The sequence below is a fragment of the Crassostrea angulata genome, chromosome 1 (assembly GCF_025612915.1).
Source record: "Crassostrea angulata isolate pt1a10 chromosome 1, ASM2561291v2, whole genome shotgun sequence".
Classification (NCBI taxonomy): Eukaryota; Metazoa; Mollusca; class Bivalvia; order Ostreida; family Ostreidae; genus Magallana; species Magallana angulata.
The window spans coordinates 10,308,098-10,324,812 of NC_069111.1; the positions used below are offsets into that span (position 1 = coordinate 10,308,098).

Consider the following 16,715-nt stretch of genomic DNA (forward strand, 5'->3'; position numbering starts at 1 on the left):
TCTTTTAATGGATTGTACTTTTTTCGAGTTTGCCATGCAATTTTGTAAATCTCTTACTTTTTCATTATTCATGTGTACACTCGGAACTTCTCTGTTTATGAGCGGAGTTATCTTCCTTGCGATAAACCATCACTTTCGTTGATTCTAGATGGATTGGGTTCAAAACTTGCAACTTGTCGGTGAAAATTGTCCTAATTTACCTAATAAATGTATTTACACGGGCATGACATGCAGATTTTCAGTGAGGGAATTATCGGCATGAGGTCATTGCTTTTACTGGTAGATGTAGTTTCAACAAATATTCATCGGCAGTGCCTCTCAGCTGCCAGAGGAAGTAAGCAAGTAGCAACCTTCTTGTATTATATATTGTAACGTGTTTTACCTAAACAAAATATCGGGTTCTTTTTAAGGGATATAAATATATTAATTTTACTTCTACTCTTCCTGAGTACAATGATTAAACTTGATTTACAATTGATTTGAGGCGTATTTAAATCACTTAGTATTGTTTAACTGGGATACTTATCCCCGCGTGCCTTGGTAAAGGGTTCTTAATATTACAGGAAGTCAGGCGCCTCAGTTATATAGACTTACTACCTCCCGACAACCAATTAAGATTCCAATTCCAATTACCGCTGAGGAGTATTCCTTTCCCTAGTCTGCCTACTTACAACCTCACAAATTACTTCTATCAGGTTTCTATTACCTTCTTGCGGGTTCGTCTGAGAGCTGTGGGTTTCAGACCTACTCGGCCTTATCTGCTAGATGAGTCTGCTTATATACCCTAGGGAGAGTTTACTTCTAAGGGGGCACCAGGTCATTCCATTTCGATGGGTGTACTCTATTACGTGTACGGGTATGCTTTATTACTTAAACTTAATGGGTGTGTTTCTCTGCTTGTCACTACCCCTATTCCGCTTCACTACCCACGCCTCTAACACCGTGCGTCCCGCACGCTAAATCAATGAGAATCAAATAATTTTAAATATTTTTTTTTATTTTTTTTTTATTTTACAGAAGGAGACATAGTTCAAAGTATAGTTCACAGTAACTAATTGTTACCATATGCATGAAACTTGGCAGCCATCCAACAATTTAAAGAACATCTTCATGTGAATTTACATAGTTAAAGTAACCAACTGTTACTAGGTAAAACAAAAGAATCTTCTTCTCAGCAAAACACCATTTGCATGCAAAAAGCACATTCATTAAGAACATCACAAATCTCAGTCATTCCAGATATCTTCCTCGACACGCTCCACTGTCTCACCATCTTTCTGAAATTTTCTGGTGACTCTGACTCTTTCCTGCCTTGAGATTTGTATCAGTCTGTGTTTCAGCGTCAGCTTTCTTGCTCTTCTTAGAACAGCACGAGCAGTGTTGGTCATCCAAGGGCGCCTTCTGTACCACCAAAGCACTGTTGCTAGGTTCCTCTATCTCTATCTCTTCATTAGTAGGCAAGTGTATGGTCACCGGTTCTGATGTCTCCGTGTTTCTTCTTTTCACCCCTGGCATAACTGGAGACGTCTTCTTTCTGTACGTTCTACCGGCTTCTCTTTTCTTCTCCTCCTCAAACAAGAGTTCTCTTGGATCCTCCTGCCAATCCTCTTCATCTTCCACGCGTCTTGGTGGAGATTTCCCAGGTTCAGTGGACTCCAGTGGGGTAATACAATGGTCATGACCAGGGTGCAATCGTTGCATATGTTTCACCAACACAATCTTCCTACCAAAGGCATGATCGCAAAAATTACATTCAAATCTTCTCTTCTGAATATCTGCCATTCCACATTTTAGCAGGTGTTCACTCCACTTGTCTTTAGTTGGCAGTCTAACCAGACAAATGGAACATAGGAATCAAGGTTTTCTTTGTGTAACTTTAGTCTTCGGCATTCTGTCCTACAATCTGAAATAACATAATGACATTAAACCTTGTAATCGAACTCATAGTCAGAATGCCAAGCTGGACTTTTTCTTTGTCTACGACCAGCATATGCTAACTCGATCTCATTCAATTCTGAATTTCCTAACAGTACCACCTGAGACTCATCGTCAGAGGTGACATCATTACCCTTATTATGGTTTTCTAAATCCTTAGCATCTATAACTTGATCATGATTCTCTAAACTTTCGCTATCGCCTTCATCTCTAAGGACCTGAGTCCCGTAAGGTCTTAACCTATCAACATGTACAACAAGTGTCTTGTTATCAGTTTCTTTTCTGATTTTGAAAGTTACATCACAGTGCTGTTTTACAATGATGTAGGGACCATACCAGAAACTCATAAGTTTAGGTGATTTCCCAACAGCTCTCTGTGGAAAGTATACTAACACCTTGTCACCCTCTTCAAACTTCTTTTTCACCACATTTTGATCATGGTATCTCTTTTGGCGCAACATAGATTGTTCTGTTATTTTGCGCGTGTTTGCATGCGCCTCATTCAAAGTTTTCCTAAGTTCCCATACCCAGTCATGTACATTAGTTTTATTAAGTCTGTTTGGAAGCTCATACATGATATCAATTGGGGTAGCAGTCTCTCTTCCCATCATCAACATATTCGGAGTGCAACCCGTGCTTTCATGCTGAGAGGATCGGTTAGCCATTAGAACATATGGTGATTTCTTATCCCAGTATTGCTGGTAGTCAGAGACATAAGCGCTGAACATTGTAGCTAAGGTTTTGTTAAATCTCTCAACCATGCCGTCCGATTTCGGGTGGAACGCCGTCGTGTGGGTCTTTTTGATACCGAGTAGTTCACACATGTCTTTGAACAACCGACTCTCGTACTGCCTGCCTTGGTCACTGTGTACGATTTCAGGTACACCATATTTACAGAAAAACTGTTCCACCAGAACTTCCGCCACGGTTTGGGACTCAATATTTTTCAAAGGATACGCCTCTGTCCATTTAGTAAAATAGTCAGATACCACGATTATGTATTTGTTGCCAGATTCAGTCTCTAGTAAAAGTCCCATTATGTCACTGGCCACACGTTCTAAAGGATAGCCTGTTTGGTCAATTTGCATGTGTGACTTTCCAGAAGACCGAACTTTTCTTTTCCGGCATTGTGGACATCCGGTGACATAAATTCGGACATCTGCCTGTAAACCTGGCCAATAAAACCTTTCTCGTACTCTAGCAAGAGTCTTTGTAACACCTAGATGTCCCGATGTTTTTGCATCATGACACTCTCTGAGTATTTCTTTCTTTTCCGACATTGGCATCAACACCTGGTAAATGGTTTTTCGATCACCTTCCCATCTTCTACAGAGTAGATTGTCTCTTACTTCCAGGAATTTGTACTGCGACCAAAGAGATTTGATTACGTTACTTTCATGTTTAATTTGGATGTATTCTGGGCGATCATTAAGCTCTAACCATTCTCTGACTTTCTTTAAATCAGAATCACCCTCTTGCAGACATTGCACTGTAGAACTACTAACTGGAGCAGTGTCAGGTGTTACACTTTGTACAACCTTCTCTCCATATCCACACTGCCGACACGGATATCTACTCAAACTGTCCGCATTACCATGTTTCGCACCAGGTCAATGAGTGATTTCCAAGTCAAAGGTACTGAGTAATTCGATCCACCTGACTACTTGTCCCTGAGGATCTTTGAAACTCATTAACCACTTTAAGGCGCTATGATCAGTGCGCACAAGGACTTTGTGACCATACAGGTAGTGTCGAAAATGTTTGCATGCAAAGACAAGAGCCAGCAATTCCTTTCTGTTGAGGCAGTATTTTCTTTCACTCTTAGACAGTGTTCTACTTGCGTATGATATCACCTTGGTCGTACCATCTATATCCTGGGACAACACTGCACCAAGTCCCACTTGACTTGCGTCTGTGTCAAGTATAAAAGGCACTGCAAAGTTTGGGTGTGCCAAAACTGGGGCAGTTGTCAAACACTTTTAAGATTATCAAAGGCACTCTGACAATCAGACGTCCATTTAAATTCTCTTTCTTTTTCCGTTAACCGAAATAAAGGTTTTGCCAGGCTAGAGAATCCAGCTATAAACCTCCGGTAATAGCTGCATAAACCCACGAAGGATCGCACCTCACTGACCTCAATCGGTATTGGCCATTGTTCCACAACAACTACTTTGGCCGGATCTGTTTGTATTCTGTCGCCAGATACCTTATACCCCAGAAACAGAACTTCCTTCTTGAACAAAGTGCATTTTGCAGCTTTGAGCTTTAGACCTGCCAATTGTAACTTGGTCAATACTTGTTCTAAGTTTTGAAGCGTTTCATCAAACGTTTTACCAAAGATAATGACATCATCAATATATACCAAACATACATTGAAATTAAGTCCAGCCAACACTACTTCCATAAGTCTTTCAAACGTAGCCGGACTGTTACAGAGTCCAAATGGCATCACGGTAAATTGAAAAAGCCCACTTCTGGTCACAAATGCAGTCTTTGGTTTATCGGCCTCGTTCATTTCTACCTGCCAGTGGCCCGAATAATGATCTAGAGTGCAAAACCAAGACGCTCCTTCCAGTCGATCTAGGGAGTCATCAATACGCGGTAAAGGGTAGGCGTCCTTCACCGTTTTGTTGTTTAAGGACTGATAGTCAACACAGAACCTTTTTGTACCGTCCTTTTTCTCTACAAGAACTACTCCAGCAGCCCACGGACTAGATGATGGTTCTACAATGCCTTTATCAACCATATTCTGCACTTCCTTGTCAACAAACTCCGCGGCATGATGTGGTAACCTTCTTGGAGGTTGCTTGGTTGGCTTTTCTCCTTCTGTATTGATATGGTGCTTTATCAACGAGGTTCTACCAAAGTCATCTTTATTCCTTGAGAAAATGATGCTAAACTTAATAAGGATGTTTATCACCTGTGCCGTCTGCTCCGCTGATAGCTCAGGTATTGTCCTACCGAATAATTCTTGCAAATGCTCCGGAAGGACCTCTTCTCGTTCCCCAGGCATGGCGTGATTAACACTACCTTCTGTTTCTGGCATAATGATTTCTTTTACCGGGAATGTCATTCCTACGACTGTGTTCTTAAAAATTGTCTGGGACTGACCGGACACGTTCATAAGTCTAACTGGTATTTTCTCAGATGAATTGACTACAGATCGAGCTACCAATGCTCTTCCGCTGTCCTGAACTTGGCACAAGGTTCAATTAACAACGGTATCTGTGGGAATTTCGGTAGGTCTAACACTTGACCCGGGCATACCATTTCGCTTTTAGGAGGAATGGATATAGTTTCACATAGGCTCACCCGAAAGCAGCCAATATTTCCTTGCATTTCTAATTCATGTTCTATCCAACGTACATACATCTTGGTCTTGCATACGTCAACCAGGCATTCATTCGTTTGTAAGAAATCTAATCCAATAATGCCATCTGCCTTTATGTTTGCTATCACTGCCTGAGTCTCAAATTCTTGAGAACCAAGTTTAATGCCAAATACTTATTTTCCTTGTACCGTAAGAGGCGCACCATCAGCCCCTACAATTCTCTGTGATATCGGTAAAAGGGAAGTTCTGCTGATTTTGCCTATTTCTGCATACAGTTGATCCGACAAAATAGTCAGAGTGGCTCCCGTGTCTAACAATAAATTACACTGAGTGCCATTTACCTTTCCTTGACAAACAAACCAGATTCATGGCTGTCTTGGTCAACTTTCATGGCCGTTGTACTGGAAACTCTCGAATCATTCCTCTTATTGGAATCTGTATTCCCTTTGACACTGGTTGAATCCTTTACCTCTGGTTTTTGCATTCTAGTGCCACCTTTATTGTTTCTCAGAAAACAATCTTTGATCATGTGGCCTTTCTTTCCACAATGGTGGCATTTAAAAGAAAATCTTTCTTCCTTGGCTATATTACCCGTATCTGCAGCAGCAGATGATTCTTTTACCGAGACATTAACAATTTTCTTTTCTAAATCTTTCAGAGACGCCTGTATCTCATCTCTTAATTGCCTGAGTTCCTCCCTAACAGTAGGATCTTGTGCATCAGGTGTAACTTGGTTATTGCTCGTGGTCCTGACATATCCACCATTTTCTCTTCTTTGACGTTCTGCTCTACAGAATGCCTCAATCTCCACTGCACAACGTATTGCTTCATTGAGTGACTTTGGTCGAGATTGCTGAATGCGTAGACGCATATCAAACTCTGTCAAAGCATCTATGAACTGATCTTTGGCGATCATCTCTGTAACTTCTCTGGGAGCAGTTGGATATGCCAGATGCGCTAGACGTCGAATACTTTTACCAAGTTCTGGTAAAGATTCATTTGGTCTTTGGCACTTCTCTCTGAGCATTGCCCGGTAGAGTTCAGTTTGATTCGCGGGTGCAAATCTCGATTCCAAAGCTTCGCATAACTCTGCGTAGGTCCTATTCACTCCTGATCTCATGTTACCGAAGACGGTCTGGGCCTGTCCTCTTAAAGAAGCTGCCAGGTACAAGCTTTTCTGCTGAGAGTTCTATGAATTGATATCGCTACAGGCCTCAAAATGTGCTTTGTAATCAATCCATGATGCAGTGCCGTCATATGTTGCCGGTTTCATCACTGTTTTACCATAGTCCTGATAGCGTTCATTCGAAATATTTTTAGTTGTAGTAATAGTAGGAAACGATCGGTAAACGGATTCCTGCACTGGATTCCAATTATTTGACCACGTAACCGTAGACGAATCTGACGATGACACCGCACACCGAGTACTTAGGTAAGGGTTTGGTGTCAAATATGTCTCGGTGAACACTGGTTGGCTTATGGTTCCTAGGCGCGGCAGCCTGTTTTCAGTATCTGTAACCTTTGGCAGTGTACGATCCTTCTCATCTTCGTACAATGTGTACCCAGGCGTTGGGTATTCAAAGTGACTAGGTGCATACCCCGTGTTCTTCGGTGTTTTGAAATTTATTTCAAAACTGTCGTCAGGGTTGCGATTGCTTTTGTAGCCCATGTCTACTCCGGAGTCTGGCATTGGCGAATGTTTGGCAAACTGTGGAGTTGATCGTAATCTTTCAATTTCTGCTCGGAGCTTTTCCCTTCTGGCATCTATGGCACTGAGGTCAGCTAACAAATCGTCTTCACTCATTCTGGTATTATATTCTAACTGGGTTACAATTCCTATAAATGCACTTGGTTAACTTTGCACTCGGTAAACTTTGCACTTGGTAAACTTCACCAAGTAATATTCATTACCCGGAGACTAAGCAAACCAATAACAAGCATAACAATACACAAAGTAACGCTGTACACACGCGGCGCAACCGACCTTTAGATAACTATACACAAGCTCTAATATACTTACCAAGTCACAAATACACAGTCCACTATACCTGTCAAAAATTACTTGGTAAAATATTAACCTGGTAAAACAAATCTACATAAAACAACAAAACCAAAATAAATCAACAATTTAATCAGTTCCTATCCCTTAACCAGCTGCCACCGAAATGTAACGTGTTTTCCTAAACAAAATATCGGGTTCTTTTTAAGGGATATAAATATATTAATTTTACTTCTACTCTTCCTGAGTACAATGATTAAACTTGATTTAGAATTGATTGGAGGCGTATTTAAATCACTTAGTATTGTTTAACTGGGATACTTATCCCCGCGTGCCTTGGTAAAGGGTTCTTAATATTACAGGAAGTCAGGCGCCTCAGTCATATAGACTTACTACCTCCCGACAACCAATTAAGATTCCAATTCCAATTACCGCTGAGGAGTATTCCTTTCCCTAGTCTGCCTACTTACAACCTCACAAATTACTTCTATCAGGTTTCTATTACCTTCCAGGTCTTGCGGGTTCTTCTGATAGCTGTGGGTTTTAGACCTACTCGGCCTTATCTGCTAGATGAGTCTGCTTATATACCCTTGGGAGAGTTTACTTCTAAGGGGGCACCAGGTCATTCCATTTCGATGGGTGTACTCTATTACGTGTACGGGTATGCTTTATTACTTAAACTTCATGGGTGTGTTTCTCTGCTTGTCACTACCCGTATTCCGTTTCAATATGTAGATGGTCTGATTTTTAAAAAATGTTTTGTTTTAGGTAATTTGTGCAAGGAATGTATAAATCAGATTAGAAATATGTCATAAGAGGATAATTTAATTTACTTGGGTTCCAAGTTCCAAGTTCCAAGTGTGATTGAGCTTTCTACAAATAGTCAGGAACAATACATTCACCAGCCCGTGGTAGATAAGGACAGCGCATCACGGCTAACCCAGGTACACACTGCACTCGTCTGATTTTTTAACAAGTATTTACCATTTGTCAGCACAGATTCACCCCTGGGGTGCATGTCTTTCAAAGTTTGAATAAAAAAACATACAAAACAATGAATTTCTTCATCTGAGTAAATTACTAGATCACGACTCCACGTCTACACTAACCAACCAAATAAATTTTGAGGATGGTACTTTTCCATTCAAACCAAAAAATAAAGAACAACAAATTATCAATATATCAACACATTGAATGAATGCATTCTTGATACTTGGGTCAATTTACTTAGTTTAACATCCGCCAAAGACCTTGCCGTTGTTCAAATGTATGGTAACAATAAAAAGTTTTGGTTAACAATTAAGTCTATACCAACTCAGCAATCGGTCGTCGGTAGATGCAGAACTTTGTTTAGTTTATATGAAACCACCAGGTACGTACACAGCTTCAAGTCCGATTCAATTCAGCCCAACAGGTTCTTACAGAATAAAAGAATGTAATGGTTTTATTTTTCAAAGGTGTGCAATAAAATTAAGTGCATTTATTTCAACCATTGTCTTTGATATAACGGTTCACATCGGTATTTCTTTAAAGAAACATAGAGGTTGGCGTATGATGATGATAATGATGATGATAATGATGATGATGATGATGATAGATAGATAGATAGATAGATAGATAGATAGATAGATAGATAGATAGAGTGTGCTCAGTCAATTATTCAACTTGTAATGTATTAAAAGTTATTTCTGCCAAAAGTAAATGCTCATTTATGGCAAAAGTGGATGTATCAAATGCTTTTTAATTGAGACCCATTTGTCCTAAAGCTTATTAGTTTTTTTACAGAGATTCATGTTTACCCATGGGCTGTTTAATTTCTTGCTCATTATTTGAAAAGTTTTCAACTTTCCTTCATTGGAAAGTGCAGAATAGATCGAAGAATGAGTGTAGTTCACTTTTTGGTTCTTTATTTGTCGCAAGTAAATCTAAGGATGAATCTCATATATTAGTGCATTAATTTCAACAATAATGCTAAGGGCTGGGTGTACCATAAGCGGTACCATGAAGGTCCATATACACGTATTTGGGGGGTTTTTTGTATAAATATTGACATCTTGTCTCAATTGATTTTTATACCGGAGGATAAAATAATGGAATGACTGTCAAAAATCTACAAAGTTTTGGAATGTAAAAAAAATGTAATGCTCAAATAGCTCCAATCTCTTTTAAAAGCATAGATATTTGCTGTTAAACATTGCCGACAGGAAGAGTTTTCTCTCGTTAGTATTTTACAACGTACTCTGAAAAATTTGCAAATGAACACATTTTGAAAAAATCTCAAAGTGGGTTGATATTAACACACTTTGAATTTTTTTTTTTGCTGGGTCAAGTCGAAAAAATTGATATAACATTTTGAAGGAGAATGTGCGTTCATCTTGTTCATTTGAGGAGCAACATGTGAAATTATTTGAACTGGCTTTTTTTCTGCGAAAAACTTACCCAAACTGTTGTTAAAAGATTTTAAAAAAGCCTCAATAAATATGAAGTTTTGCATGTTGTGTAAAGAAGTTACGCATACAATAACATAACTAAAGCCTTTTTAATCACTTATATTTACATTCCACATATTTTTTGCTTGTAAAGTGTGTTGATAGCTACGGTAGTTATAATGCTGTAATACACACAGGGTACTCAAATGTTTAAACTACGAGTTTTATTATGACGTCACAAACGTTGACCGCTGTAAACTGCAACGTCACAAAGTTCACGCTTGTGGCTTTTACTGTGGCTCTTCCATTAATATGAACTTACCCATAGGATAAGACAGGAATTTTAAGGTATAAATCACATTTGTAGACAAGGAATGAAGTTATAAAAATGTAAATTTAAGGATTAAATAATGGTTTTTTGAAGTATACAGTCTCATAACTGCAGCGATGTGTGGATACAAATTTTCATAAAGCGCGTTACTCGATTTGTATGCACACACCGCTGCAGTTATGAGACTGTATACTTCAAAAAATCATGATTCAATGCTATAAAAACTGTGCAGCTACAGACTTAAATTGAAGATTTAGAAATCTGACAAAACAGGAAAAAATGTCATTAGTGCCCACTCTAAAACTACTAGTTGAGAAAAATGTCTAAGCTTTCCAATTTAAGTTGCAGCTTTGCTTTAAAATAGGGTACTCTATCTTAAATTGATATTTTTGAAACTCTACTTAACATTTCTGCATACAGAACTGAAGAAAAAAACTATCTTGTGACTAGTATAAAGATATCTGTTTTCCCTACCCCAAGTGTATACTTTCCTGCTCTAGTTCTTCTCATGTTTTTGGAAATGTATAGTCATTACCATGAACCGAGAACAAGAACATATACAAGGTTGGGGTGGGTGGGGTTAAAATCATGGATACGCTGAACCACAAATACCAGTCTTCAATCCTTATCCTCAATATTGAATACCATTGGTACAGCTCTGAGAAAGATGACGTCATCACTTTCGCGGTGACGTATTACACTTGGAATACTTCGCTGTCCCTAGTGTATACATACGCTCTATCTCTTCTCAAGTATAGGGAAATGTAGTCATCGCAATTTCCTTGATCATTACTATTGTTGCTAAAGTGCCCTCACTTCACATCATTATAAAATTCATTTTAACAAAACTTGTCGAGTTACAAACAGTCTCCTCGATCATACTTCTGAACTAAAAGATTAAAGAACAAGTTCATTCAAAATGGGATAAATTTATTATTTTAAAAACACTATTACATGTATATATATTATTTTTCTAATTTTAGATTTGACATCCTCTCAACTTATCACTGTTATGAGTTAAACAGTTGTTACATATCTACAAATTGTTAATCAACAACAAATTATCAGTCACTGTTATTACAAAACAAAAGTCCTACAATATCCTAATATGATGTAGATGACAATTAATGATATTTTACAGCTAATTAGAAAACAAAGGATCTTTCTTTTTTCCTTCATTGCATTGAAATTTTAATGGCCTTATCTTTCTTGAAAAGCTTTCTGCAAAATACTTATTAAAATCCCATATTGTTGGAACTGATCTTCCACAAAATCACATTAACCTGCACTATTTGCTAATCTACCTGCTATATAATCAGATTCCACTAAAGCTGGCAATCTACTATAATATTCTGCTGTCCCCTCCCATTATAATCCAACAAGGTTCAATATTTCTACATTGGCAACCGAACCAGATAAAGCCTGAGTCACTGCACACTCGCTCTAAAACTATGAGGAGTCACATCCTTATATATTCCTAACAAACTAAGATACCGAATCAGTCTTTCGTACATTACTGAATATGTCACTCCTTCCATACTTCATCCAAGCTTGATCTCTAAAGAGCACATATCTTTCTATTGATGAAATATCAACCCTACCTAATTCATTATTTATATATGAGGCGATTCTTTTTACTTTATCCAGAAAAATTGGCTTTGCCTGCTTATAAACTACGTGTGCTGTAGCTTGCTTTTCTTGAATAAGTTTCAGATACTGTTTGATGTAATGTACAGCTGCACGGTTACCCGTATCACTTCTCTCATCCCAGAGTTTACCATGACTACAGATATAAAATCGGATCTCTTTGTTTCTGTAGTTAGTTAAGAGTAAGGACACAGCCAGGTTTACCTGATCGCCGTATATAAGGAATAAGGAATCATTCTTTGAGTATTATGAGGTGATAATTTCGGTCGGGGCGTGATCAAATCCAATAAAGCCCGAAGGGCTTTATGATAGATTTGATCACGCCCCGACCGAAATTATCACCTCATAATATTCAAAGAATGATTCCTTATATTTATATAATTCTAAGCCATCGTATGATTAAATGTATAAATATAAATAAGCAAACCCCGCTGGCGCCTCAATTTGGCTTAATTTCTATTATGGGTTTTATAGTACAAAATCGATACGTAGTGTTATCACAGACAAAGACACTGGAATATGTAAATATATAAGTATATTTATACTGACAGAACGGACACCCGTCCTTTTAAAAAGGAATATAGTCATAAATGTTTAGAGTCAAGGACACAGCCATATACACGAGATACTTTAGAATGGCGGAATGTTTATTCTCGTGATTATAGAAAAAAAAATTTAAACTAAGATTTTGCTGTTTTTTACGAAAGCGCTTTTGAATCATTGATGCGATACTTTAACTTTGTGTGGATTTTATATTGTGTGGGTTTTTTTTCAGACTTAAAAACGCAATAAAAATTATGTTTAAAGAGACAGTACAGCGCATCTTATAAAAAAACCGACTTGAAAAAAATTTCCGATCGGGTTCGGTATTTTTGTACTACTCATGAATGTATAAACTTTCAGAAAATTACAAAGTTCTCCGTGCAATAAATCTAATTATATCATTAAAATTAATAATTACGTATAACCTATCACATAGGTACATCGCAACGTGTTCGGGGTTCAGCCTTCTATACTATAACGCATGCGTATAGTATGTAAACAAAACACACGAGGGCTCGCGAAGAATCTCCTGGACAGGTTTGTTGATAAAAATATGTCTTTTCTACTTCTCATAGGTAATAACTGTTCAAAGTTTTTAAAATAACCACTATTATTATTTTGTGAACATGTATTTCTCGTGTTTATCATAGGAGTTGCTACAACCTAAATCTTTTTTTTATAAATGAGGCCCCTTGAGGGGTTATTTGACATATTTATGTCTATTCACTTTAAAATGAACCTAAATTAGCAAACCATTTGTAAATTATCGAGTAAGTAAGGATATGTTTCATTTAGAGAATCGCTTCAACCTCGTTTTCCATGATGACCGTAGTTGGACGAAGATCTTGTAGTTTTCAGCACGTGTCAATTACTGTCATTCAAAGTCCACGTGGTACAAATAAACGATATAAGATTATTCAGGTTTGTACGACCCTTGAATTTCCGGAAGCTTATAATTACGTTAATTAAGTATGTGATAGGGATTTTCGTTATTTCAACTATTACAATAAGCGTTATTTCTTATTTCCTAACTATACAATAGGTAAATCTGAAGTTATTCACACATGTGTTTTCAGCTGTACTGTCTCTTAAAATTTTATCCATTCATTTTAATATAAAAATGCCATAAATCATACAAATATTTTCTACATGAAATTCAAATGCCAAAGTAAACAAAAAGACCAGAAAAAGTGCATGACAAAACAGGGAGAAAATAAATGTTCAAAATTCATAAACAAAATTCTAATAAATCGAAATGTTTTTCATTTCTGGGTTTTTTCCGCCAGTTTGTAAAAAAATTAGTGTTGCAACGGTTGCATTGTAGCATTATCATTTGATTTTGATGATCATCGCGTTCCGAACAGCATTTCACGTTCTTCAGTTCTAGAAGACTATTTTTGATGTCTAGCGACAAGTCTGTAAAAACTGTGCTTTCAAACGGTCATTAGCAGAGTCCTTTTCTGGTAGGAACGATGTCTGATTTCTCGGTGGGTTTCCAGTACTGTCGTATTTCCACGCAAAGGTTGTTTTCTCTCCTATGAACGTAAACGTTGTATTCCAGATGCAAACTTTGCGCTTCGTTCTTGAGAGTGGTTTCTTAAACGGAGTCTATTGCCGATAGCAGTGATTTGAGCTGAATTGATTTAAGACAAAAACCTTTTTTTCGATTTGTCGTTCGTGCCTCTTTACTTGATGCGTCCTTTTCCTTTAGATGTTGATGAATGTATGGAAGACAATATTCTTTCTTTTTGTTTCATACCTGTCCTGAGAGGCATATGGGTCTCCTTTTTATGCATGGATTCTTAAAATTTCGATAGGACTTTCACTTAATTGTTTGTTAGCTACTGTCTCACTGAGGGATGTCGAACTGGAATACAGTAAGCTCTTTTTCTGTGTAGTATTCCTCCACCTCTCTATCTTCTGCTTTGAATAATGGAAATAAAACTTTCATCATCATCATAGTCATTTTACATTTGTCGGAAAACAAGTGTCACCGTTGATTCTCCGGTTAAAAATGACGGGTCTTCGCCGTTTTTGTCTTGAATATAGATGTGCAGATGATCAATGTTATTTGTACGTTAAGGAATACGGTAGGGATAAAGAAATATTTGATTTTAAGTATTTTCTAAATAAATCCGTCTTAGAAGTGGTCTTTGGCTTTCCCCTACAATTGTGACGTCACAGCTAGAGCAGTATACAAATATTTCCTTAATGGATGATCGTCCTAGTTTGTCATTACAAAACTCCGTCATCTCCACTGTCCACTTCCCTGTAAGAGGTAGAGATCTTGGAAGACGCACTCTAAAATCCCAAGGTTTATTATTGGAATATAAGGACGCACTGTCCGAAGACTTGAGAACCATATGCATTCGCAGCGACATCTTTTTCAAAAATGAACTAGAACTTGTTTTCATATCTCATTTATGTCAACATTCGGTATCTAATTTGTAAATTTCATGGACCAGCCTAGCATCGGACCAGCATTTTGGTATGCGATACTTTCGTTTTTCTAACGATCTTCTCGATTCTCCAACTGGCCTGGTCGATTTTTTTATATTTTTGAAGTTCTCAAGCATAAAACGTCATTGAATGAGTTTATTTATTATATACCCTTAACTAATAGTTTTTTGGAATGCCTTGTGAGACGAAACGATTACTGACATTAAAGCTTAAGATTTCTTCAGGTACGATTTTTAAATTTGTTTAAACATTTCAAAATTGTACAAGTGATTTTCTAAATTGTATAAACGAATTTCTAAATCGTACATTTGAATTTAAAAATTGAACAAACGAATTAATAAAAATCGCTTAAATATTCTAGAAATCGTTCAAGCGAATTCAAAAATCGTTTAAACGATTTTTCTAAATTATACAAACGATTTTATTAATCGCTCAAACGATGTTCTAAATTGTACATGTACAACAGGGATGGGGTAATGGTAATTTGTAATGGTAATTGAGTGTAATTAATTACAAATTTTGATGTTATTGGAAGTAATGTATAATTGGCCGCATTTTCAATTACATGTAATGGTAATTTAATTAATTACTTTCAAAAAAGGCATGTAATTCCAATTACTTTTCATTACATACTGATGGACATATAAATATTAAGCTGTCCACTACCCATTTTTCCCCATACAATGGTACATTAGGTCAAGTTCGAAGAGTAGTTAAAAAGTATTGAACTATTATTATATATATCATACTAAATATTTTTCAAAATGGATTTTTTCAGTGATTAAATCTTTAATGATAAGTTTCCCAAATTTAATTAAGTACATGTATTTGATGATTTGTTTTATCTCTTTTTTCTTAAAAAATACTTATTTCCCTTCTTATTAGAATAATTTTTAGTGTGTCAATTATCATTGAGTTAGTTTAAAACATAACTGTTCAATTTACAAACAAAATCAGTGTTATCTAAATTATATAAACTATCAGGTCATGCTTTGTAATTGATAGCCTAAAATACACAGAGCTAAAATGCATGGCTTCAAATGGGTTTAACTTTTTGATACCTAACATGGCCACAGGGTGTGTTCCCTTATTGCTAACATTTTGATAATTAGGTAGAGAACAACAGGTGTGAATTGTGTTTTGAAAACAATTGAAGTCTGCCCTCTACCCGAGATTATCCTGTACTTTTGCATTGTATTTACAAAGAAAAAAAAGTGTATTAAAATGGAAAGGAGAAAGTTTTCATATAATAGTTTTACATGCAAGAAATATATTATACTTCAGTTGACATGGTAGGTGTAGGTTAAGGGATATGACTTTTAAATGTTTATTGAATATCAGGGTGTATGGGACACCTCCATATTGTGACTACCAGTACCTGCGTTTTAAAATAAACAATAAAAACCAAATTTATATTTTTTCTTTCCAAAAATTGTAACTAATTATCAGATTAGTTAGCAAATTCTCAAACAGTGAAATTATTTTGATTATGAGGAAATTTTATTCATATTATAGATATACCTACTTAAATGTTTATGTGTTGTATATAAATCATGGTTTTAGTAAATTTTGATGAAAATGTAATTTGTAATTTAATTAATTACATCTGCAAAGTAATTGTAATTCAATATAGTGAATAAAATAAGTGTGAGCATTCATCCAAATGAGAGCAAGTTACAGCTGTTTCCTATCTCTGAAGAAATGTCCCGATTCGTTAGCTCTGCAAGATTTTGAGAAGATTTTGGTAATTATATTTCAGCAGATATACAATAACTACTTAGAGTAGTTCCCCCTTATTGTGACGTCAAAGTTCACGTCGGTCAAGTGTAGGCTGTCTCTTTGAAAACACACTAGAAAAAAACTACGCGAAAAATATTGTTTTGTTTACTTAAAAAGCATGATGTGGAAATTACACAATTTATCTGTTTCTCAAAAGTTTTACTTTGATTCTCGCGAGGTGGTATCCAGTTTAGTGAGATCGGCCGACATTGAGGAATTGCATTGTGGGTCGAAATTTACTGAGGCCGAAAAATTCTGTCG

At 36.7% G+C, this 16,715-nt stretch overlaps 1 protein-coding gene across 5 annotated transcripts in view; it reads right to left on the reverse strand.

The window, feature by feature from the left end:
• Positions 1-16,715, reverse strand: part of LOC128179823 (protein psiF-like) — a 62,462-nt gene that overhangs the window by 13,735 nt on the left and 32,012 nt on the right. The gene's annotated exons all lie outside the window — the stretch shown is intronic.